General features: G+C 42.8%; 2 protein-coding genes across 3 annotated transcripts in view; one reads left to right on the forward strand and one right to left on the reverse strand.

The window, feature by feature from the left end:
- Window positions 1–27,464, reverse strand: part of LOC124776308 — a 212,799-nt gene that overhangs the window by 164,160 nt on the left and 21,175 nt on the right. The window lies entirely within an intron of this gene.
- The window catches only part of LOC124776307 (polypeptide N-acetylgalactosaminyltransferase 3-like), a 347,179-nt gene continuing 339,924 nt past the window's right edge, over window positions 20,210–27,464 (forward strand). For both annotated transcript variants that reach the window (XM_047251238.1, XM_047251239.1), the window contains exon 1: window positions 20,210–20,456. The gene's annotated coding sequence lies outside the window, so the exon portion shown is untranslated. The remainder of the gene's footprint in view (window positions 20,457–27,464) is intronic.

The following is a 27,464-nucleotide window of genomic DNA, read 5'->3' on the forward strand; positions in this document are numbered from 1 at the left end:
CACCGAAGGTCGTTTCGATTTTTCTACATACTAAGCCAGTCCTTCCGACAACCATTTCTTTTCGATTTTTTCACATTTTTCATGGAGACATTTCACCTTAGCTTCCCTGCGCTCCCTGTTTATTTCATTCCTAAGTGACTTGTATTCCTGAATTTCCCTCAACATTTTCGTCGATCAACTGAAGTACTTTTTCTGTTACCTATGGTTTGTTGGCATTTCCCCAATAACTATTTTTTCTTTCCAACTTCTGTGATTGCCCTTTTTAGAGTCGTTCATTCCCATTCTACTGAACTGGCTACTGAACTATTGACTACCGCAGTAATTATAGCCTCAGAGAACTTGAAGCCCATCTGTCCATTCCTTAATACTTCCGTATCCTACGTCTTTGCGCAGTGATTCTTTCTGACTACTATCTTACACTTCAGGCTGCTCTTCATCACTTCTAACTTGTGATCTGAGTTTGTATCTGCGCCTGGGTGTGCCTTACAACGCAATGTGTGATTTCGGAATGTTGCCTGATCATGATGTAATCTAAGTGAACCCTCCGTACCTCCTTGCCTTTTCCAAGTATATCTCCTCCTCTTCCTGTGATTCTTGAACAGAATATTCGCTGTTACTAGCTGGAAGTTATTGCAGAACACAGTTAATCTCTCTCATTCCTGCTACCAAGCCCATTTTCTTCCGTAACACTTTCTTCTACTCCTTCCCCCACAACCGCATTCCAATCTCCCATGATTATTAGATATGCATCTTTCGTTATAAATCACCCGTTCAGTACCTGAAATAGTTTCTCTGTCTCTTCATCTTCTCCTTGCGATGTCGGCATGCATACCTACAATATCGTTGTCGGTGTTGGTGTGCTGTCGATTCGGATGAGAACAACCATATCGCAGAACTGTTCTCAGTAACTCACTCTGTGCTTCCTTTCTGTTCATAACGGATTCTACTCCGGTTACACCATTTTCTGCTGCTGTTCGTACTACCCTATGCTCATCTGTACGGAAATCCTTGTCTTCTTTGCATTTCACTTCACTGTCGCTCTCAATATCTAGGCTTAGCCTTAGCATTTCCTCTTTTCAAATTTTTTGCCTCCTCTATCACGTTCGTACTTCAGACATCACGCCGTGACCGTAGAACGCTATCTCTATCTTGGTTATTCAGTCTTTTTGCCATGATTCTGGAGATCAGAATAAGGGACCATTCCGGAATCTTTTGCCAATGGAGAGATCATCATTACACTTTTTCATCAGAGGCCACATGTCCTGTCGATACACGTTATGCGTCTTTAATGCAGCGGTTTGCATTGCCTTCTACATTCTCATAGCTTTGAACATTGCTGAGTCTTTCGCCTTTTAGGGGCAGTTCCCCACCCTAAGGGAAGAAAGTGCTCTAAAGCTGTGTACAACTTCTTTGACAAGACCGTTGGCAGAATGAGAATGACTTTTTGTGCTGGAAATTTTCATCCATCACTGCTGAGGATTTTTATTCCATATTTAGGCAGTGACGTGGCTCGAAACCGGGACCGAGGACGTTTTGTTCAGTAGTCAAAGACGCTACCCCTAGGACGTTTTTTAAATACTTGCGCATCTTGTGACGATACCTAGATAGCAACTGGGTATTCGCCTAGTGAGACGCGGGAAACCACCTAAAAACCACATGTAGGCTGGCCGGCACACCGGGCCTCATCGTTAATGCGCCGGGGGAATTCAAAAGGGGGTCGACGAACCTCCTCGAATCCCAGTCGCGACGTGATAATGCGCGCGCCTGTCCAGGTGGGTTGCAGATATCGATCGGTGTGTATCAGTTTTCGGTGAACACTACATCCCAGAGAACAATCACTTTCTTTTTCGTAATCGGTCACTTCCAAAAATAAAGGCTTCCCGTCACTATCAACCCCCATTTGTAAATTCAAAACTGGAATGAAGACAACTGAAGTGGTCTAAAAATCTATTAAGAGCATCACGTCCATGAGGCTAGACAATAAAAGTATCGTTGACATATCTCCAGAAGCACGTTGGTTGCAAAGCTGAAGTCCGCAGTGCCCTACCCTCTAAATTCCTGTGAATAAATTGGCGACTTGCGTGATAAAGGGCTTTCCAGGGCCACTCCGTCCTTCCGTTCGAGAACACTGCGATTAAATGGAAAATGCGAGAAAGTTGATGTCGAAGATTTCAATCGTCGAATAAAATGCACCGAACTGGAGGTACGGTGTTCACACTAGCCAACAAACCGCCGAAGAACTGATGCAAAGAATTTCGCCAGTTTGTGAGCGGGCCCACGCAAATTACTAGCTGTAGAGCGTAAGATTACCCCTTCCTTACTTATCTTTGGCAGACTATACAAACTCGGCGAAAAGTGATCTTATATTGAGAATGAATATTCAACATTCGCAGCATGCGTTTTGATTAGCCCCATGTCTTCGTTCCTATAAATACCATTTTGTTGTGACATAACCAGACCGACAGCTGTCCGCAGTATAAACGATGCTATGTTTCTATTATTCCTGGCTCCTTCCTTTCGCCATACAACCACCTTCACTGAATCAAGCACATAAAACATACACTCAGAATATCAAGATTAATTACGGTGCTAAACAGGTCACACTATAACAGTCAGAGTGTAGACTCAAGATTTACGACAGAAATAGAATAATTGTTGCCGACATGCTATAAGCACTGCAGTCATAATTTTTCATTCAGTTATGTCACATTCTTTTCTGTGAATGTATACAGGTACTTTTCTTCATGTGACCCTATACTATATAAATTACCCCAATTTATGTGTTTCGTCACAGTGTCATCGGTGGCAACTACTATTCCTGATAGGAAGATTTTGCTACTGGAGACATGGAGAAGTACATTTTTCTGTAAGATATTCTTCATTGGTTCTTCTTGGTGAATCCTTAATAGTGGCAGCCAAACGGGAGATGGTAAAAATGGGAATGAGCGTATGGCATCGTGGGCCGGGAGGCCCCTTGTCGGGGAAGTTCGGCCGCCAAATGTAAGTCTTATTTCATTCGACACCACATTGGGCTGGTGATGATGGTGAAATGATGATGAAAACAACACAACACCCAGTCGCCGAGCGGAGAAAATCTCCAACCCGACCGGGAATCGAACCTGGGCCCGCTAACATGAAAGGCGAGCACATTACCACCGTTTGTTTGTTTTTTTTTTTCATTTTGTTTGCTTTTGTTCGTTGAATCTGCTAGGAGCGGATGTCGTAAGACATCCGTTTCAGTTCGTTGTTGATCGATTAATTCAGTCTTTTTATTACAGAGGGCAGCTAACCCTCTGACCGAACCCGCTGAGCTACCGTGCCGGCATCACCCAGCTTAGCAGGCGGACATGGGAGACGGTTTACGTCAGCAACTGCTTCCTTTCCATACTTACAGTATGGTATCGTGTCTGATAAAGACCAGAGAAGTACAAATGGCTAGGAAAATTTCTAAGTTTTAGCGTCACTATTAATTATAGTCTGTGTTTAATTGGACCAGCAGAGTTTTTATAACTGCTCAGTACGGTTCGCCCTGTCCTTCGTCAGCTTCTTGTATTATATTTTATTAGTATCGGTTTCGTAATAAATCCTAAGTCCTGTGGTTTATCTCGTCACATAGTACACAACTGCCGTTTTCCTCTCACTAAGCGATAGTGTGAGTATTTAGCAAGAATTTTACGGAACATGCGGCGGAGCGGGTTGATCTCTCACTATCCATTAAACAATCAGTCCACCTAACTGGCTAGGTTTCAGATTGTCTGCCCTTCACTCTGCAACTGTAGGTAACGATTCAGCCGACAAAAGCAGAGTCGACGGAAATTCGACTAAATATCTACCAAGCAAAGGCCACATAGCTCCATTCCATGGGCAGTAACTGAAAATCAGCTAAATTATCGAGCGTTCGGGATTCTTGCAGGACTCGTTGGAAAAAATGTCTAAGGTTTCCTTTAAGTTGGTTTATTATCATTAAAATACGAAAAATGGCTATCAAGTCCGTATTTAAAAGCCCGACATCAATGTTACTGACTGAGTTATACGTTCATACCTGAAAGTTGCCAGAGAATATTTGGTCCAACCCGATATTTTTGACGTCCTAAACAGTCACTGCTGACCCACAACTACTTGCAAGTCAACACGTTCCGTCATTCAGTAGGCTTCTTGCAAAGGAGTGGTCGCCATAATGTTCCGTCATCTGCGCGAAACACGCCACGATGAAATTATGAACGACATGAAATGTTCACATGCGAAGGTCTCCTTAAGGGAAGGTTTACTATCTTTTGGTTCAAAAAATCGATTTTTTTAAAATTGCACTTTTGGATCCATAAAAGTGTTTAGAATCCACCCCTGAAACGGTTTTTCCGAACACGGAACGGAAATGTTTGTTATTCGCGGTTGAACAAAAAAAATGCACCTGTCTGAAATCGGCCTTTTTCACGCACCAGTTTTTTTCTTTCGGAATACGAGCTATTGTACCGGTGCTTGGGAGGAAACACACAAAATTCAAATGAAAGTGTGAACGCGTGTGTTTGGAAGTTAGCTCCCAAGCATTTGCATTCTGGTACGAAGACTGTGGAGATTGCGACTTTCCTGGCAATGAGCAGCTTCAACGAAGAGTATTCAGCAATTCTGAAGACCATGACAACGATGGACGTCACCCTGGGACTCTATTCTACGCAGTTCGCCAAGCATTTGGACGACCACCGGACCGCTTGTCACCGGAGCAGCGCAAGATGGCCCAGATCGAGCCACTTCTGGTGGCGACAGATCGGGACACTGAGGTGCCTTGTGTGGAGACTGCCCAGATGGTGGCGTTCTCTGGTGACGTCGGTGAGTATCATATGAGTGAGCACACAACAGGTTCAACAACACTGAAAGTCTTTATATAGTAAGATGAACAGATAGAGAAAGTGTATGAGGATATTGAAAGGGTAATGCAGTATGTAAAGGGGGACGAAAATCTAACAGTCATGGGCGACTGGAATGCAGTTGTAGGGGAAGGAGTAGAAGAAAAGGTTACAGGAGAATATGGGCTTGGGACAAGGAATGAAAGAGGAGAAAGACTAATTGAGTTCTGTAACAAGTTTCAGCTAGTAATGGCGAATACCCTGTTCAAGAATCAAAAGAGGAGGATGTATACTTGGAAAAGGCCGGGAGATACGGGAAGATTTCAATTAGATTACATCATGGTCAGACAGAAATTCCGAAATCAGATACTGGATTGTAAGGCGTACCCAGGAGCAGATATAGACTCAGATCACAATATAGTAGTGATGAAGAGTAGGCTGAAGTTCAAGACATTAGTCAGGAAGAATCAATACGCAAAGAAGTGGGATACGGAAGTACTAAGGAATGACGAGATACGTTTGAAGTTCTCTAACGCTATAGATACAGCAATAAGGAATAGCGCAGTAGGCAGTAAAGTTGAAGAGGAATGGACATCTCTAAAAAGGGCCATCACAGAAGTTGGGAAGGAAAATATAGGTACAAAGAAGGTAGCTGCGAAGAAACCATGGGTAACAGAAGAAATACTTCAGTTGATTGATGAAAGGAGGAAATACAAACATGTTCCGGGAAAATCAGGAATACAGAAATACAAGTCGCTGAGGAATGAAATAAATAGGAAATGCAGGGAAGCTAAGACGAAATGGCTGCAGGAAAAATGTGAAGACATCGAAAAAGATATGATTGTCGGAAGGACAGAATCAGCATACAGGAAAGTCAAAACAACTTTTGGTGACATTAAAAGCAATGGTGGTAACATTAAGAGTGCAACGGGAATTCCACTGTTAAATGCAGAGGAGAGAGCAGATAGGTTGAGAGAATACATTGAAAGCCTCTATGAGGGTGAAGATTTGTCTGATGTGATAGAAGAAGAAACAGGAGTCGATTTAGAAGAGATAGGGGATCCAGTATTAGAATCGGAATTTAAAAGAGCTTTGGAAGACTTACGGTCAAATAAGGCAGAAGGGATAGATAACATTCCATCAGAATTTCTAAAATCATTGTGGAAGTGGCAACAAAACGACTATTCACGTTGGTGTGTAGAATATATGAGTCTGGCGACATACCATCTGACTTTCGGAAAAGCATCATCCACACAATTCCGAAGACGGCAAGAGCTGACAAGTGCGAGAATTATCGCACAATCAGCTTAACAGCTCATGCATCGAAGCTGCTTACAAGAATAATATACAGAAGAATGGAAAACAAAATTAAGAATGCGCTAGGTGACGATCAGTTTGGCTTTAGGAAAAGTAAAGAGACGAGAGAGGCAATTCTGACGTTACGGCTAATAATGGAAGCAAGGCTAAAGAAAAATCAAGACACTTTCATAGGATTTGTCAACCTGGAAAAAGCGCTCGACAATATAAAATGGTGCAAGCTGTTCGAGATTCTGAAAAAAGTAGGGGTAAGCTATAGGGAGAGACGGGTCATATACAATATGTACAACAACCGAGAGGGAATAATAAGAGTGGACGATCAAGAACGAAGTGCTCGTATTAAGAAGGGTTTAAGACAAGGCTGTAGCCTTTCGCCCCTACTCTTCAATCTGTATATCGAGAAAGCAATGATGGAAATAAAAGAAAGGTTCAGGAGTGGAATTAAAATACAAGGTGAAAGGATATCAATGGTACGATTCGCTGATGACATTGCTATCCTGAATGAAAGTGAAGAAGAATTAAATGCTGAACGTAATGAACAGTCTAATGAGTACACAGTATGGTTTGAGAGTAAATCGGAGAAAGACGAAGGTAATGAGAAGTAGTAGAAATGAGAGCAGCGAGAAACTTAACATCAGGATTGATGGTTACGAAGTCAGTGAAGTTAAGGAATTCTGCTACCTAAGCAGTAAAATAACCAATGACGGACGGAGCAAGGAGGACATCAAAAGCAGACTCGCTATGGCAAAAAAGGCATTTCTGGCCAAGAGAAGTCTACTAACATCAAATACCGGCCTTAATTTGAGGAAGAAGTTTCTGAGGATGTACGTCTGGAGTACAGCATTGTATGGTAGTGAAACATGGACTGTGGGAAAACCGGAACAGAAGAGAATCGAAGCATTTGAGATGTGGTGCTATAGACGAATGTTGAAAATTAGGTGGACTGATAAGGTAAGGAATGAGGAGGTTCTACGCAGAATCGGAGAGGAAAGGAATATGTGGAAAACACTGATAAGGAGAAGGGACAGGATGATAGGACATCTGCTAAGACATGAGGGAATGACTTCCATGGTATTATAGGGAGCTGTAGAGGGCAAAAACTGTAGAGGAAGGCAGAGATTGGACTACGTCAAGCAAATAATTGAGGACGTAGGTTGCAAGTGCTACTCTGAGATGAAGAGGTTAGCACAGGAAAGGAATTCGTGGCGGGCCGCATCAAACCAGTCAGTAGACTGATGACAATATAGATATATATATATATATATATATATATATAGTAGGGAAGAGACCTTCAGGCACGCGAAACTCTTTCAGACTTCAAGAAGAATGTAATAATTGCAATTCCAAAGAAAGCAGTTGCAGCCAGGTGTGAAAATTATCGAACTATCAGTTTAATAAGTCAAGGTTGCAAAACAGTAATACTAATTCTTTACAGAAGAATAGAAAAACTGGTAGTTGCCGACCTCGGGGAAAATCATTTTGAATTCCAGAAAGATGTAGGAACACGCGAGGCAACGCTGACCCAACGACTTATCCTTGAAGATAGGTTAAGGAAAGGAAAGACAACGTTTATTGCATTTGTAGACTTAGAGAAAGCTTTTGATAATGTTGTATGGAATACCTTCTTCGAGATTCTGAAGGTAGAAGCGGTAATATATAGGGAGAGAAAGGCTGTTTACAATGTTTACAGAAACCAGATGGCATCTATACGAGTTGAGGGTCATGAAAGGGAAGCAGTGGTTGAGAATGGTGTGAGATAGGGTTGTAGCCTATCCCCAATGTTATTCAATCTGTACACAGAGCAAGCAGTGAAGAAAACCAAGGAAAAGTTTGGAGTAGAAATTAAATTTCAGGGAGAAAAAATAAAAACTTCGAGGTTTGCTAATGACATTGTAATTCTGCCAGAGACACTAAAGGACTAGGAAGAGCTGCTGAACGGAATGAACAGTGTCTTGAAAGGAGAATATAAGGTCAGAATCAACAAAAGCAAAACAAGCATGATGGAATGTAGTAGAATTAAATCAGGTGAGGCTGAGGGAATTGCATTAGGAAACGAGACACTAAAAGTAGTAGATGAGTTTCGCTACTTTGGGAGTAAAAGAACTTATGATGGCCGGAGTAGAAAGGATATAAAATGTAGGTTGGCAGTGGCAAGAAAAGCGTTTCTGAAGAAAACAGAATTTGTTAACATCGAATGTAGGCTTCAGTGTCAGGAAGTATTTTCTGAAGGTGTCTGGAGTGCAACCATGTATCGAAGTTAAAATATGGACGATGAACAGTTTACACAAGAAGAGAACGGAGGCTTTTGAAGTATGATGCTACAGAAGAATACTCGATATTATACGGGTAGTTTACGTAATTAATAAGGAGGTAGTGACTAGAACTGGGGAGACAAAAAATTTGTTGGTACAACTCGACTAAAAGAAGGAATCGGCTGATAGTACACTTTCTGAGACATCAAAGGATCACCAGTTTAGTATCGGGGAGAAGCGTGCCGGGTAAAAAGTCATAGAAGGTGACCACGAGATGAATACAGTACAAGGCTGCAGAAGTTATTCGGAGATGAGTTGCGCAGGATAGAGTTGCGTGGAGGACTACGTCAAACCAGTCTTCGGACTGAAGACCACAACATAGCGTATAAAAAAATTCCTATTAATGGTGTGAAGGCTGGCAAAACATCAGCTACACTGTTGGTAGGGAGTAGGGGTCAGAAGATGATGTAGTAGTAGCAGACCGAGACAGACGCAGCAACAGGGAATTAACCGCTTTTGTGACATTTACGAGTTCCTAACCAGGAGCGAATTTTATTATATCATCTGTGTGCTTCTATAGTTTACTTTCTTGAGTTTATGCATGTAAATTTAATATCTAATAGCCACTGTTCTCACGTTTTTGTTTGCGTAGGAAAGTAAACCGATTTTGTGACATATTACAAGTTCCTGATTAGGGGCGAATCACTTAGTTTCACCTGAATGCTTCGGTAGTTAGATTTTTGAATATCTGCGAATTATTAGACACAGTTCCTGCGTTTTCGTCAGGGTCTACAGTAGAGTTGCGCAGCACGTGCCGATAGTCCGCTTATTTGCATAGTTTAGTTTTCCACGGTCTTTAGTATGGACAGGGACTGTGATTGTTTTGTGCGGATGCGAGCTGAGTTGGTGACACTTCGCTCTCAGCTTCAGGTTGTGATGGCTTCGGTTACACAGCTTGAGGCTGCAGTGGATGGGCACCACTGTTGTGGGCCGGCCGTGGGGATCCAACGGACGTCCAGCACGTCAGAGTCCTCCGATCGGTCCTCAACGGTGGCCAACCCAGTTGCTGCTCGCACTGAGGTTGATCCTTCACCTGTGGTCGAGTGGGAGGTCGCCCCGGAGCGAAGCAGGCGGCGAAAGACTTCCCAGGCGGCCGCATGTAAGGCCTTCCCGGTTTGTCTGAGAAACAGGTTCCAGGTGCTGTCTGTGGCTGACACTGTCGCTGAGCCAGATGCTGTAGCCTGTCCTGTTTCAGAGAAAACCTCTCAGCCTGCAAGATCCGGGCAATCTCAGAAGGTGGGATTATTGATAGTTGGGAGCTCCAACGTTAGGCGCGTTATGGGGCCCCTTAGGTACTTGGCTGATAAGAAGGGTAAGAAAACCAGTGTGCACTCCGTGTGCATAGCGCGTGGAGTCATTCCAGATGTGGAAAGGACTATCCCAGATGCCATGAAGAGCACAGGGTACAGCCAACTTCAGGTGGTGGCTCACGTCGGTACCAATGATGTGTGTCACTTTGGATCAGAAAAGATTCTCTCTGGTTTCGAGCGGCTAACAGAAGTGGTAAAGGCTGCCAGACTTACTTGCAAGATGAAAGCAGAGCTGACCATTTGCAGCATAGTCGACAGGACAGATTGCGGACCTCTGGTACAGAGCCCAGTAGAGGGTCTGAATCAGAGGCTCAGACGGTTCTGCGACCATGTAGGCTGCAGATTCCTCGACTTGAGCCAAAGGGTGGTTGGGTTTCGGGTTCCGCTGAATAGGTCAGGTGTCCACTATACGCAGGAGGCGGCTATACAGATAGCAGGGGCTGTGTGGCGTGGACTGGGTGGTTTTTTAGGTTAGAGGGTCTCGGGAAAACACAATAAGGGCTTCAGTCACAAAGGGTGCAGACTGAATACAGGAAGAATGTAGATAAAGGAACCATTGGTATAACGGTTGTAAATTGTAGTAGCTGTGGTGAGAAAGTACCAGAGCTCCAAGCGCTAATAGAAAACACTGATGCTCAAATCGTTATAGGCACTGAAAGCTGGCTAAAGCCGAATATAAGCTCAGCCGAAATTTTTGCGAAGAACTTAACGGTGTTCCGAAAGGATAGGCTAAACACGGTTGGCGTAGGCGTGTTTTATGCTGTCAGAAATAGTTTAATTTGTCTCGAAATTGAAGTAGATACTTCCTGTGGTTTAGTATGGCCAGAGGTCATTGTTGACAACCGGAATAAAACAATAATTGGATCCTTTTACCGACCTACCAATTCAGACGATAAAGTTGCTGAAAGGTTCAAAGAAAATTTGAGTTTGTACTCATACGAGTATAGTTGGTGGTAACTTTAATTTACCCTCGATATGTTGGCGAAAATACATGTTCAATTCCGGAGGTACGCATAAAATATCATCCGAAATTGTGCTAAACGCATTCTCTGAAAATTATTTCGAGCATTTAGTTCATGAGCTCACGCGAATAGTAAACGGTTGTGAAAACACACTTGACCTCTAAGCAACAAATAATCTTGAGTTGATAACGAGCATCAAAACCGACTCAGGGATTACTGAACACAGGGTCGTCGTAGCGAGATTGAGTATTGTAATCCCCAAATCCTCGAAAAATAAGCGAAAAATATATGTATTCAAAAAAAGCAGATAAAAAATCACTTGACGCCTTCCTGAGAGACAAACTCCACTCATTCCAAATTAATAATATACGAGTGTAGACAAGATGTGGCTTAAATTCAAAGAAATACGAGGGCTATCCACGAAGTACATTACGTTTTGGAATGAAAAATAAATAAAGTATTGGAAATTTTTTTTATTATATGCAGATGAAAGCCACACTTAAATAATACTTTTCTACATAGTTGCCATTTAAATTAAGACACTTATCGTAGCGATGGACGAGCTTGGAAATTCCTTCGTCGTAAAATTCAGCCGCCTGCGCCTTCAACCACGTGGTTACCTCTTCTTGAAGCTGTGCGTCGTCATCAAAACGCTGCATAGCCAACCACTTCTTCATTGCTGGGAATAAGTGGAAGTCGCTTGGTGCCAGGTCGGGACTGTACGCCGGTTGAGGAAACAACTCCCACTTAAAAGATTCGAGAACTTCACGAGTGGCATTTGCCGTGTGGACCCGGTCGTTGTCGTGAATCAGCAAGATATTTGAGCCCAACTTCCCCTGCGCTTGTTTTGTATTGCTCTTCTGAGGTTGTGCAGAGTTTGGCAATACCTTTGAGAGTATATTGTAATGCCTCTTTCCAGGAAATCCACAAATTCACACCTTTTCTGTCCCAAAAGAGGTAACCACGTGGTTGAAGGCGCAGGCGGCCGAATTTTACGACGAAGGAATTTCCAAGCTCGTCCATCGCTACGATAAGTGCCTTAATTTAAATGGCAACTACGTAGAAAAGTAGTATTTAAGTGTGGCTTTCATCTGTATATAATAAAAAAAATTTCCAATACTTTATTTATTTTTAATTCCAAAACGTAATGTACTTTGTGGATAGCCCTCGTATTATTGGCAGCAATTGATAGATTTATACCAAAATAAATTAGCCAACGACGGAGCTGATCCTCCTTGGTACACAAAACGGGTCACAACACTGTTGCAGAAACGACAAAACAAACATGCCAAATTGAAACAGACACAAAATCTCCAAGATTGGCGATCTTTTACAGAAGCTCGAAATTTAGCGCGGACTTCAATGCGAGATGGTTATAACAGTTTCCGAAACGAAATTTTGTTTCGAAAATCCAAAGAGATTCTGGTCGTATGTGAAATATGTTAGTGCCAGGACACGGTCAATGCTTTCTCTGAACGATATCAGTGGAGATACTTTCGAAGACAGTGCTGCCAAAGCAGAGTTACTAAACGCAGCCTTCCGAAATGCCTTCACAAAAGAAGACGAAGTAAATATTCTACAATTCGAATCAATAAAAGCGGTCAACATGAGTAACGTAGAAGCAGACATCGTCAGGGTAGTGAAACGGCTTAATCACTTCATAAAAGCAACTCTTCTGGTCCAGACTGTATACCAGTTAGGTTTCTCTCAGAGTATGCTGGTGCAATAGCGCCATAATTAACAGTCATATACAACCGTTCGCTCGACGAAAGATCCGTACCCAAAGACCAGAAACTTGCACAGGTCCACCAATATTCAAGAAAGGTAGTAGGAGTAATCCACTAAACTGCAGGGATATATTATTAACTTCGATAAGCAGCAGGATTTTGAAACATATATTGTGTTCGAACATTATGAATTACCTCTAAGAAAACGGTCTATTGACACAAAGATACATGGATTTAAAAAACATCGTTCTTGTGAAACACAACTAGCTCTTTACTCAAACGAACTGTTGAGTGCTATCTACAAGGAATTCCAAATTGATTCCGTATTTCTGGACTGTCCACACAAGTGGCTTGTAGTGAAATTGCGCGCCTACGGAATATCGTTTCAGTTATGTGACGGGATTCGTGATTTCCTGTCAGACAAGTCACAGATCGTAGTAACTGACGGCAAGTCATCGAGTCAAACAGAAGTGATTTCTGGCGTCCCCCAAGGTAGTGTTATAGGCCCTTTGCTGTTCCTTATCTATATAAACGATTTGGGAGACAATATGAGCAGCCGTCTTAGGTTGTTTGTAGATGACGCTGTTGTTTATCGACTAGTAAACTCATCAGAAGATTGAAAGAAATTGAAAAACGATTTAGAAAAGATATCTGAATGGTGCAAAAAATGGCAATTGACCCTAAATAACGAAAAGTGTGAGGTCATGCACATGAGTGCTAAAACGAACCCGTTAAACTTCGGTTACACGATGAATCAGTCAAATCTACAGGCCTTAAATTCAATTAAATACCTAGGAATTACAAACACGAACAATCTAAATTGGAAGGAACACACAGAAAATGTTGTTGGGAAGGCTAACCAAAGACTGTGTTTTATTGGCTGGACACTTAAGAAATGTAACAGATCTACTAAGGAGACTGCCTACACTACGCTTGTCCGTCCTCTTTTAGAATACTGCTGCGAGGTGTGGGATCCTTACCAGGTAGGATTGGCGGAGTACATCGAAAAAGTTCAAAGAAAGGCAGCACGTTTTGTATTATCGCGAAACACGGGAGAGAGTGTCACAGAAATAATACAGGATTTGGGCTGGAAATCATTAAAAGAAAGGCGTTTTTCGTTGCGACGGAATCTTCTCACGAAATTCCAATCACCAACTTTCTCCTCCGAATGTGAAAATATTTTTTTGACACCGACCTACATAGGTCGGAACGATCACCACGGTAAAATAAGGGAAATCAGAGCTCGTACAGAAAGATATAGTTGTTCGTTCTTTCCACGCGCTATACGAGTTTGGAATAATAGAGAATTGTGAAGGTGGTTCGATGAACCCTCTGCCAGGCACCTAAATGTGATTTGCAGAGTATCCAAGTAGATGTAGATGTAGATGTTGAAAATCCGACGCTAAAAAGAGAATGTTCAGAACTTGTTACAGAGGAAGAGCCGTGGATATTTTTGCCAACTTTCTTGAATAGCACAGTAGACCGACGCAGCCACCACCTTCAGTTCAAATTATCATTTGAATACCGTATCTTTGCATGGGACAGTTATGTGGTTTCGTTTTCAATAATAAGTATGCGTTCTGTAAACTTTGTGTTGAGCTACCGTATTTTATCCTCAGTTATTTACTTAGACAGGGTGCTGTCCCAAAGGCCACGATGAATCCCAGTATCCTGTTTTATTGAACTGGAAAGCAATTATCTTCCTTAACAAAAGATAATAAAGTTTGTGGAGTTGTTAAGTGCATAATTGTTTAGTGAGCATAAGTTTTGAAATACTCCGCGTAATTTTCGTAAATGGACAGTAACAGTTTCATCAAAGTACAGTTACTAAGAGAAGATTTAAAGTATTCAGTTGAAAGATTTTTCTTATTGAAATAATAGTTTTTACAGTTTCATGAGTTATGTAGTCGACTGGGTTTGCCATACGACTAAAGTGTTCGGCCTCGATCTGAGTCCACCGACAGATTATTTCCCTAGTCCCCATGCTAATAGTTGAGCCAGATTTAAATATCTTGTTAGTATAACAGAGATTAAGGATAAGTAACTGGCTACAAATAGTCAGTCTACAGTAAATGCAGGTATCACATGTTCCACATGAGCGAAGTATACTAGAAAGTGAATGTTCCTTGAGAATGCAAATAATAATCAGTATAAAAAATACAATTGCTTCATATGTATTTCAGTTGCAGTAATTTCCTGTAATTAAACTGACAAGAGAACCTCTTGTCCAAGTCAGTAGTGCTCCAGCATTTAATAATCATTTACCTACAATTATCATTGTCTCCTACCGTAATGTAAGTGTTACTGAGGGCCAGTTGTTGTCTAAACGCATTAATACTTCTCCTGTTTAGTTCAAGTCAAATCATTGGTACGTTACTTGCTAAATTGTGCTAATTCCCCGTATCTTATCAGCAAAACAGAAGTTCAGTGTCAAGTAAAGTCAACTCCAACAGTTAAATTTCTTTCTGTACCATGCTAGTACTGGGTACAACTTTACCAGAAGAAGGCCACTGGCACCGTGACCGAAATGTCGGTCATAGTTATTTACAGTATGACGCGGCACTAACGCCCAGAAAAATTTCGCCTTAACTGAATCCATCTTTGGAAGCCTCTACACCTACGTAGGTTACTACGTTTCTTCGTTTTGTGAACTGCGCAGATTTCCTTTTTTTTTCTTCTTACATTTCTAAACATTTGAATGAAGTTCACAATCTTTGTACCATTTGTGAAAGAAATTTCCGCCATTAGACTGTTAATTGTTCATTGTAACATTCCTAAATTGACAGCTGAAAGGTATCGAGACCTAATATTACTATTAATTTCACGCTTGCCATGAGCCCAAGCCCTTCCTAAAATTTAAGAAAGACTGAACTGGAAATTTTGAATATTAAGTTTTTTAAAGAATAAATGAACTATGTAATTTAGCAAGAATAATTGTTTACGAATGCATAGATTAGCCACTTCACTGCCCTTAACGAGAATCTCAGATCCAATTAACTTTTTAATGAAACATGGTTTCAAATGTCAATTTTTGAAAATATAATAAGCAAGGTACTAAATTAGCGTGCGATAATTAAAGTACAGGAGGGACAATGTTATCATTTATGAAACAATTTGTATTCACCGGACAACATTTACAGAGTCCGCCAGAAAAATGTATACACATTTTGAGGAACGAAAAGTATTAGTTATGTGTTTATTTTATATTTAATAATTGACCACACATGTTGTACAACCTTCAGTTTAGCACACGGTTACTTTAAATGTTCAAAATGTTCACCGTTGGCGGCTATACACATAACAGAACGACCAGCGGTCGCCGCAACTACGTCAGTCAATGTTACAGTGGAGATCATTGCACATGTCGCTCTAATCTCCTGGCGAAGTTCCTCCAGCATCCGTCGATAGACGTTATCTTTCAGTTCCCCACAAGTAAAAGTCCATAGGTATTAGCTCTCGCGACTGTGGAGGGAACTCAATGGGCCCTCTTCGTCCAATCCAATGCCCTGGGAAATTGTCATCCAGGGAAGCTACGGCTTGGTGGCAGTGTGGTAGCGCCCCAGCCTGTTAGTAGAAGACCTCTTCATCAGCTGGATAAAGTGCACGTATACCCGGCAAAATTGATGTGCGTAACATTTCCAGGTACACTTCTCCAGTGACAGTGGCATCAAAGAAAAAGGGTGCTACTAAGCCCATAGATCAGGGCTTCACAACTGGCCGGTTTTGAGCGCGAGTACTCGCGTCTGCTCAGGCACGTGCTCGCGAGCAGGTGCAAGGTCGCGGAGTAGGGAGGGAGGGGAGGGAGGGGAAATGCGCGCGCACGTTTGAATGTGATCTCGCGTTCTTAGCAGATTTAACTAGCCATCTGAATGCTTTGAACATTTTACTACAAGGTAAAGATCTGCTAACTACTCATTTCATAGGTCGAATACGGGCTCGTAAAATGAAATTGACACTTTGGGTGAGTCAGCTGGAAACAGGAAACCTAGCTCACTTTCCAAAATTGTCATCCATGCAAGATGTTCACAAAGACTGTGAACGTTATTCACATAGTTTAGTTGATCAGCGCTTTCAAGATCTGACAGCACTAGACAGTGATTTTGATCTGTTCTCTCCATATTCAGCGAATATTTAAGAGATTCGTCCTGAGCTGCAGCAAGAAATTATTGACCTGCAGTGTGACAGAGAATACAGAGACAAATTTCAGAACAAGAAAAGCATTTTGGAATTCTACAGACACTTCCCTCAGGATAGATTTCCTCGTTTGCATAAACTGGCGGCTACAACAATCTGAATGTTCGGTTCCACGTATGTTTGTGAACAACTGTTCTCTGCAATGAAATGTAACAAGACGCGCCTGAGGAACGCATTGTCTGATCGAAATTTAAACTGCACGCTGCGCCTACAATGCACAAGAACAATTACTCCGAACATAGACGCAATTGTAAAGGGCAAAAAGTACAAGATAACCGAGAATCCCACACTTCAAATGGTTCAAATGGCTCTGAGCACTATGGGACTCAACTGCTGAGGTCATTAGTCCCCTAGAACTTAGAACTAGTTAAACCTAACTAACCTAAGGACATCACAAACATCCATGCCCGAGGCAGGATTCGAACCTGCGACCGTAGTGTTCTTGCGGTTCCAGACTGCAGCGCCTTTAACCGCACGGCCACTTCGGTCGGCCCCCACACTTCAGTGACACCTTTTATTGTGTAACAGTTCACAAATTAATGCGAATGTAGAGGCATACAACACTAAGCCAATAAAATTATGTGGCACGTGCACATTCTCCTTTATTTGTTTCATTTGTCGCAGTAATAATTCGTGAGTGATATCCCTGCAGGTGGCCGCGGATTTACATTGACTGGCGGCAGCTGTTGTGTGCCCCACGTGACTCTCCCCACTCTCCGCTCTGGTCCAGTAGTGGGGGTAGCGTGCTCGCGCTGTTCCGTGCGCCTTGCTGCTCACAGCTTGCTCCGCGAGCACGTATGTTGTGAAGCCCTGTCCTAGATGATAGTCCACACCACGCATGAACCCCTGGTAGATTGACGGATTTATCCACATAAACAAGCGGATTTTCGGGTGCCCAGTACACACTGCTATGTCGATTCACGGTTCCATTAAGTTTAAATTGTGTCTCGTCACTCCACACTACCTTCGTCACAAATTGTTCGTCATCAGTTTTTTGCTGATACTATTCGCAGAATTGCATTCGGCGATCAGGATCGTCGTCATTAATGGCGTGCAGTAATCGTGGAATGTAAACTTTCCACTTTGCAGCTTTCAGAATTCTTCGTACACTTGTACCGATAACCCCCACTTCACGTGAACATTGCGTAGCAGACTTCCGTGGTAGAATTAACAAACGTTTCCAACACGAGAGCCGACGAAGCAGGACTTGTAGTTCTACGCTGCCTTCCTGATCTTCCTTTGTGAATATCACAAATCGTGGCGTGCAATTCAAACTTGTCGGTGATGCGTTTAATTGTTGGGCAGGTTCTGTTTCAGACTCTTTCGCCGAGCGAACGGTTGTATATGATTGTTAAGTATGGAGTTAATGCATCAGCATACCCCGAAAGGAACCTAATTGGTATACAGTCTGGACCACAAGACTTGCTTTTATGAAGTGATTTGAGTTGCTTCACTACTCCGAGGATTTACTTCTACGTTAATCATGTTGGCACCTGTTCTCGATTCGAATTCTGGAATATTTACTTCGTATTCTTTTGTGAAGACATTTCGTAAGGCTGTGTTTAGTAACTCTGCTTTGGCAGCACTGTTCTCTATAGTATCTCCATTGCTATCGCGCAAGGCATTGATTGTTTCTTGCCGCTAACATACTTCACATACGACCAGAATCTCTTTGGATTTTCTGTCAGGTTTCGAGACAAAGTTTCGTTGTGGAAACTGTTATAAGCATCTCGCATTGAGGACCGCGCTAAATTTCGAGCTTCTGTAAATGATTGCCAATCTCGGGGATTTTGCGTCTGTTTAAATTTGGCATATTTGTTTCGTTTGTTTCTGCAACAGTGTTCTAACCCGTTTTGTGTACCAAGGAGGATCAGCTCCGTCGCTTGTCAATTTATTTGGTATAAATCTCTAAATTGCTGCCGATACTATTTCTTTGAATTCAAGCCACATCTAGTCTACACTTGTATTATTAATTTGAGAGGAGTGGAGATTGTCTCTCAGGAAGGCGTCAAGTGAATTTTTATATGCTTTTTAATGGGTATATTTTCGCTTATTTTTGACGATTTAGGGATTACAATATTCAATCTCGCTACGACAACCCTGTGTTGCGTATCTATGGTTCTGAGCCAAATTTTTTTCGGAAATTAGGAAATTCTGCATCTAACTGACTGCTTTGTGCCACAGTTTTAGATGATGATGATGATGATGATCAGTGGTAGGTTTCCCGGGGTACGCTCCAGGATGCTCCCACTTCACCGTTTTCGTCTTCAGAGGGGAAGAAAGCTACATTTTGTGTAAGTTATAAGACAGAAAAATCACACCTAATGACATTATTAGCAAAGTAGGTAATGATATTAGATTCCTTCTACATCTGTGGCATTTGTAAATGATATATTGGTATTTCTTTTTGGTATTATGGCAGCCAATGTCAAAGGCTCAAATATCGACCTATACTATATTACTGAAGTCGTTCCACATTTGGGTGTTAAGAGCCACACTCAGATTTTAAAAAATATTTCGAGATACTATTGCTTTCATTGTTATGCGGGGACGTCGTAATGTCGTTTGTTCACTTCCGTATTCAGTGTTGAAGACGTTAAGGCGAAGTGCAGGATTCTATTCGAGTTTCTGAGTTGAAATGAATCGTATGATTATGCAGTATTTCTCATTCCCAGCGAATAAAAAGATTAAGTAGTTTCAGAGTGCTGATAAAAATGACAGAGGTGATGAAAGAAAGGAAAAGAGTGGAAACGAAATCGCTTGGCTTAAATTGTACCATTCTGTAAATAGTGTCGAGTACGATCTTCCTGTTGGACAATGGAATAGAAAAAAGATTTCGGTAAGAAGAGCGATTGGTTGTTAGTAAGAAACTGGGAAGCGAAAGTTGTAAGGAAATTGAGACACTGACAAAAAGAAGTAAACAGTGGCCATCAATTTCTGTGTCATGCTTTGGAGAAAAGAAAGAGGTCTCTCTTTTAATCTCAGTTCTAGATATTATACATAAATCTGAATTATTTGTTTGTTTTAAAGTATTCATTAAAAGTATATTGTAATTTCTTGCTGTAATAATTTGTAAACGCTAGGCATTAGCAGTAGTTCACTCAGAGATCTACAACTTTTTTTCCAAAAAATCGGCACTGATAATGAAACCCTAGTCACGCAATCGAGAGGCTTCTTCACCAGCAACTACGAAGAAACGCATGCTATATCTATTACTGTACATACGTTTCGTTGCGTTAAGACAACACCGTCTCTTAGAATTGCGAATATCCTTTGGCCTCCAGTAATGGAAGGCAAAGAAATGAAGAACGTACTTTCTAGGTGTTGCCTGTTAAACCGAAACGCACGTAGTAGAGATCAGAGTTGTAGTTTCATAGATAACGGCCGACTATTAAACACGCCTGTAGCAATTTGCCGTGCGGCGCTAATTGCCCCGCGGCAATTTCGCTTTCCATCGCCAGAGCCCGCCACCGGCACCTTCTCGCGTCTCCGCAGACCAAGGTCTCTGGCGGCGAGCTGCGCATGCGCAGACGACGTGCGCGGAGCAGAGGCGCACGGCGCGTTCGCACGTGAGCGGCCGCCGTGGTCAGCCGCGAGCAGGTAGACTCGCTCCGCCGTGTTTACCGACGTCGGAACATTGTTTTTCTCGCCCGTACCGCAGCAAGAAGCGAGCGCACCCTTGGGCAGCAACTGTCTGCGGATGATTCCTACGTGTGTGTGCTCGTCCGTCCGTGGACACAGAGGCGTCACCGGAGAAGAAAGGCGGCGTTAGGTGTCCGTAGGCCGACGAACGGTGAGTGTGGGCGGCCCACGCCTTTCTTTGTTTTCGCTTTCCGCCGGCGTTCCGGGCGGCTACGTCCAGCTCTTCTTCTGCCGGATGTCTGCAATGGATCACTGACCTGGCTGGAACCAACCGCTCTAAAAACTCCGGTACCTTCGTTGTCATCTGTATACATATGACATCTCATGCCGTAGTAATTAAAAGTTCGCCAAGTGTTTTTATTTCCAATTCGGAGGTAAGAATTCCAATAGCGGCAAATCGTCCTATTTACTAAGCGATACAAGTCAAGGTAAGAAAATGTAAATGTGTCAAGAGCTGCAGCAAACCTTTGTGCGTAATATTTTGCTCCAGCTGTATATCAACAGGTGGCGGTGATGTTTACAAGCTGTCATAACGTTTTGTTGAAGCGCACGTGTCATGCGCCACGAAGTAAAATGATAAACAAATCCCTTTTTTATAGTCCTGGTAAGCATTATCTTTAGCATCTGGCTTATTTCACACGTAAATGAAATTTGTTGATATTTGCCGCTGTCTCTTACTGTCCTGCCTACCTTTACTGTCGCTACATACGTAAATTCAATTGTATTTCTTGATCTTAAGGCGTGAGATACCATAGTCGAACTCAGTTTCATTCGCCTGCCTACAAAAACCTCGTAATCTTTCTCTTGGAAACATCATTTCGGTCATTTGTATTATCGAACAGAGCTGGTTTTCTGATCTGAACTGCCGAAGAGGGACATATTTCTGAAAGTGTGACTGTTTATGAGGTAACTTAGTTTCTAAGAACTACGCAAATGACTCAATGGTAAAAGGATATTCTCGTGTCCTGGCTAAAACAGGTACGTTTTTCGGCGCTGTCAACGTTACAAGGACGTTCACGATAAGACCTCTATTACAGCACTTGTGTTCTGGGGTGGTTCTGTGGAAAACGGCATATAGATAGGTACCTCTAGTTCATCATACCAGTGAAGCTTCTATTTTCATATATTTTTTAGAAAAGACCATTGGTAACTTTTAACACCAGTTCCACTAAGCAGGGTGAAATATGAAGGACAGGAGAGGAAACGAGAGAGTGATAAAGCGAGAACAGTTATTACACATTAAGACGGTCGACAGAAGCGTCCGATCCAACGCGTCGGCTTTGACCCGTGACGTAAGGGTGTTGTCGTGTGTGACGTCATGACGGCGCGGAGTTTGGTTTGAGTGTGGCTGTCTCCAGTTCTGTTATATCTTATTTTATTTACTTTTCTGATCTGTTCGTTCTATCCCGTGAGTCTTTTTTTTTAAAAAAGACAAAACACTAATCAGCTACTGAAGCATCTTTATCTTCTATGGGTTGCAGGGGTTACGACCCCCTGGGGAGGTGGGTGGGTATTCATGCATGGCTGTCTTCACTTACACGTTGTAGCTACGCAAGGCGTCTAAATTTGTTTATATTTAGTTTGCCCCCCCCCCCTTCCCCCACCCAAAACACCCCATTTCCCGCGCTTGTCCCGTTAGTGTCATTAGGCTTCTTGTGGAAAGTGTGTGTGTTTGTTTTTGTTTCCGCCATATTTGTGACGTCATGGGCCAAAGCAGACGGGTGGGATCGGACGCTTCCGTATGTCACCTTACTATGTTTTGGAGTCCTGGCACGAAGACATTTCCACATCGAGAGTGCACACCTAATACTACTGTACGATTCCCACCGCCACACTGCAGACTTTTAAATTTATTGTTCTCATTGCACGACACTACACAGCACTGGGAGTTGAAACCAAACTGTTGATTTTCTCATTTGTTCCGCATTGTAAGCCCCTGCCGCGTTGAGGGATGGTTCAGGAATCTCACACACTGTGCGGCCACAATGCCTTTTCCCTCCCCTTATGACTATCAAGATTGGGGAAAACCGAAAGAAGCCAATCAAAACGATTCGGATTTGGTGCTAAAGGACGATGTTCAAAATTAGATGAACAAGTAAGATAAGAAATACGGTTCTCCACAGAATTGGCGAGGAACGAAATGTATGGAAACCACTGATTAGAAGAAGGGATAGATAAAAAGAAATGTATTCAGATATCAGGGAATAACTTTCATGGTACTAGTGATGAAGCCCCCCCCCCCCTCTCTCGCCCCCCCCCCCCCCCCCCACCAAAAAAGTAAAGACAGCTGTCAGGATCTCAGGGAATCCTTCGTGGTCCCTCCGTAGACTCCACACCTCTCTGCTTCCGGAAGAGTGTTGTGGCTGGGTTTTGCCTTGGAGCATCTCGTTGTCATGGTGTATAGCATCTTCCAGTCTGTCTCTTGGCCATACAGATCTGCAGTTCGGTCTTACATTCTGCCTGCGTGCATGTATAGCCTGTGCCACAAATAATTATTTCTTACTATTTTATTAGCAAAGATCATCCTTTAGTTTACTCATGTTGAGCTCTAAGGGGGGCGAACTGTAGCGATAGGAGAACTGCTTGGTCGTGATCGCTGTAGAAAACTTTATGCATAACCGGTTTCGCTAAAATTAAGTTACCATCTTCAGACCTTCATAAACGTTATTACAAAGACCTTGTGCCAGCTACAGAACTAGAAGAGCGTAGCGCTCCAAAGGATTGGAAAAGGGCACAGGTCATCCCCGTTTTCAAGAAGGGACGTCGAACAGATGGGCAGAACTATAGACCTATATCTCTAACGTCTATCAGTTGTAGAATTTTGGAACACGTATTATGTTCGAGTATAATGACGTTTCTGGAGACTATAAATCTACTCTGTAGGAACAGCATGGGTTTCGAAAAAGACGATCGTGTGAAACCCAGCCCCAGCTCCCGCTATTCGTCCACGAGACTCAGAGGGCCATAGACACGGATTCCCAGGGAGATGCCATCTTTCTTGACTTCCGTAAGGCGTTCGGTACAGTTCTCCACAGTCGTTTAATGAACAAAGTCAGAGCATATGGACTATCAGACCAATTGTGTAATTGGATTGAAGAGTTCCTAGGTAACAGAACGCAGCATGTCATTCTCAATGGAGAGAAGTCTTCCGAAGTAAGAGTGATTTCAGGTGTACCGCAGGGGAGTGTCGTAGGACCGTTGCTATTCACAATATACAGGGTGTTACAAAAAGGTACGGCCAAACTTTCAAGAAACATTCCTCACACACAAATACAGAAAAGATGTTATGTGGACATGTGTCCGGAAACGCTTAATTTCCATGTTAGAGCTCATTTTAGTTTCGTCAGTATGTACTGTACTTCCTCGATTCACCGCCAGTTGTCCCAATTGAAGGAAGGTAATGTTGACTTCGGTGTTTGTGTTGACATGAGACTCCTTGCTCTACAGTACTAGCATCAAGCACATCAGTACGTAGCATCAACAGGTTAGTGTTCATCACGAACGTGGTTCTGCAGTCAGTGCAGTGTTTACAAATGCGGAGTTGGCAGATGCCCATTTGATGTATGGATTAGCACGGGGCAATAGCCGTGGCGCGGTACGTTTTTATCGAGACAGATTTCCAGAACGAAGGTGTCCCGACAGGATGACGTTCGAAGCAATTGATCGGCGTCTTAGGGAGCACGGAACATTCCAGCCTATGACTCGCGACTGGCGAAGACCTAGAACGACGAGGACACCTGCAATGGACGAGGCAATTCTTCGTGCAGATGACGATAACCCTAATGTCAGCGTCAGATAAGTTGCTGCTGTACAAGGTAACGTTGACCACGTCACTGTATGGAGAGTGCTGCGGGAGAACCAGTTGTTTCCGTACCATGTACACCGTGTGCAGGCACTATCAGCAGCTGATTGGCTTCCACGGGTACACTTCTGCGAATGGTTCATCCAACAATGTGTCAATGCTCATTTCAGTGCAAATGTTCTCTTTACGGATGAGGCTTCATTCCAACGTGATCAAATTGTAAATTTTCACAATCAACATGTGTGGGCTGACGAGAATCCGCACGCAATTGTGCAATCACGTCATCAACACAGATTTTCTGTGAACGTTTGGGCAGGCATTGTTGGTGATGTCTTGATTGGGTCCCATGTTCTTCCACCTACGCTCAATGGAGCACGTTATCATGATTTCATACGGGATACTCTACCTGTGCTGCCAGAACATGTGCCTTTACAAGTACGACACAACATGTGGTTCATGCACGATGGAGCTCCTGCACATTTCAGTCGAAGTGTTCGTACGCTTCTCAACAACAGATTCGGTGACCGATGGATTGGTAGAGGCGGACCAATTCCATGGCCTCCATGCTCTCCTGACCTCAACCCTCTTGACTTTCATTTATGGGGGCATTTGAAAGCTCTTGTCTACGCAACCCCGGTACCAAATGTAGAGACTCTTCGTGCTCGTATTGTGGACACCTGTGATACAATACGCCATTCTCCAAGGCTGCATCAGCGCATCAGGGATTCCATGCGACGGAGGGTGGATGCATGCATCCTCGCTAACGGAGGACATTTTGAACATTTCCTGTAACAAAGTGTTTGAAGTCACGCTGGTACGTTCTGTTGCTGTGTGTTTCCATTCCATGATTAATGTGATTTGAAGAGAAGTAATAAAATGGGCTCTACCATGGAAAGTAAGCGTTTCCGGACACATGTCCACATAACATCTTTTCTATATTTGTGTGTGAGGAATGTTTCCTGAAAGTTTGGCCGTACCTTTTTGTAACACCCTGTATATAAATGATCTTGTGGATGACATCGGAAGTTCACTGAGGCTTTTTGCGGATGATGCTGTAGCATATCGAGAGATTGTAACAATGGAAAATTGTACTGAAATGCTGGAGGATCTGCAGCGAATTGACGCATGGTGCAGGAAAAGGCAATTGAATCTCAGTGTAGACAAGTGTAATGTGCTGCGAATACATAGAAAGAAAGATCCTTTATCATTTAGCTACAATATAGCAGGTCAGCAACTGACAGCAGTTAATTCCATAAATTATCTGGGAGTAGGCATTAGGAGTGATTTAAAATGGAATGATCATATAAAGTTGATCGTCGGTAAAGCAGATGCCAGACTGAGATTCATTGGAAGAATCCTAAGGAAATGCAGTCCGAAAACAAAGGAAGTAGGTTACAGTACACTTGTTCGCCCACTGCTTGAATATTGCTCAGCAGTGTGGGATCTGTACCAGATAGGGTTGGTAGAAGAGATAGAGAAGATCCAAAGGAGAGCAGCGCGCTTGGTTACAGGAGCATTTAGTAATCGCGAAAGCGTTACGGAGATGATAAACTCTAGTGGTAGACTCTGCAGGAGAGACGCTCAGTAGCTCGGTAAGGGCTTTTGTTGAAGTTTCGAGAACATACCTTCACCGAGGAGTCAAGCAGTATATTGCTCCCTCCTAAGTATATCTCGCGAAGAGATCATGAGGATAAAATCAGAGAGATTAGAGCCCACACAGAGGCATACCGACAATCCTTCTTTCCACGAACAATACGAGACTGGAATAGAAGGGAGAACCGATAGAGGTACTCAAGGTACCCTCCGCCACACACCGTCAGGTGGCTTGCGGAGTATGGATGTAGATGTAGATCTTTCCATTGAATTGCCGGGTACATAAAACATAGAATTAAAAATTTCTATGTACATCACAGTTCGCCAAACACGATTATGAAGATGTGAAGATGGCAACCGTTACCTACAATAAAGCTTTTAATAGCGATCTCGGCTAAGCATTTCTTATTTTCCTAAGTGAAGACGGTCCTGTCCTTTCGTGTAATATCTTGCCTGTGACTACACTGCCGAGTTTTGTGGTCCGTGATCCCGTTTGCTCTACATTCATAGATATCTGTGGCGCTTTGGCGTATTTTTAACGGATACACGGCATACGAGTTTTGATCGGAGAAGAGTGTGTAATTTTTAATATTTTCTTTATATTAAGAAGGAGCTAATAAGATCTACTTCGTGTTTCTGCCCTCTCCCAGATTTCCTACCATTCTCTATCAATGAAATGCTTTGTTTCCTTCGATATCGTTCCACTGTGTAGAAATTACGGCGATATCATTGTAATGGCATTGACTAGAAGAAGGGATCGGTTGGTAGGACATGTTTTGAGGCATCAAGGGATCACAAATTTAGCATTGGAGGGCAGCGTGGAGGGTAAAAATCGTAGAGGGAGACCAAGAGATGAATACACTAAGCAGATTCAGAAGGATGTAGGTTGCAGTAGGTACTGGGAGATGAAGCAGCTTGCACAGGATAGAGTAGCATGGAGAGCTGCATCAAACCAGTCTCAGGACTGAAGACCACAACAACAACAACAACATCATTGTAATGTCCATGGGAGAAGCTCAGTGGAAAATGAATCTAAAGGCTCTTCAGATAATGGCATCACTTGCTGATCCTACAGTGACTCGAAACGCAGCCCACAGGATGGTAAAATTTCACTTACGGCAACAGCGGCGTACTCTACTGATGTTGGCAATAGTCTTTTGTGTTTACCATGAAGTAAATAATTAACGCTGTTCCTGCTCTATGGTTGACGGGTTCTTGTGTGCTCCCTTGTCCGCTCAGTAAATTTATTACCCTCGTAAAGCGAACATTTCGTAACAAAACGTTTGCGTTAATATGAAGAGATTAACACCAACGTCACAGAACTCCCAGAATTCAACGGTCGTTGGCAAAATCAGCACACTACGCCGCCGCTGCCGTTAAGTAAAATTTAACCCACTGGACAATGAATATTTGAATACACTAAATCGCGACTGGTTCCTGCCACTACTAGAACCATACCCTATTTACAGCGTGCTCGCTGTATTAAATGAGTGTAACACAAAATTATTGTTGGTCTCATACAAAAGAATAGTTTGTCAAAAAAATGGTTCAAATGGCTCTGAGCAGTATGGGACTTAACTTCTCAGGTCGTCAGTCCCCTAGAACTTAGAACCACTTAAACCTAACTAACCTAAGGACATCACACACATCCATGCCCGAGGCAGGATTCGAACCTGCGACCGTAGCGGTCGCGCGGTTCCAGACGGTAGCGCCTAGAACCGCTCGGCCACTTAGGCCGGCAATAGTTTGTCAAATGCACGCTTT

Source organism: Schistocerca piceifrons, chromosome 2, assembly GCF_021461385.2.
Source record: "Schistocerca piceifrons isolate TAMUIC-IGC-003096 chromosome 2, iqSchPice1.1, whole genome shotgun sequence".
NCBI classification, from domain to species: Eukaryota; Metazoa; Arthropoda; class Insecta; order Orthoptera; family Acrididae; genus Schistocerca; species Schistocerca piceifrons.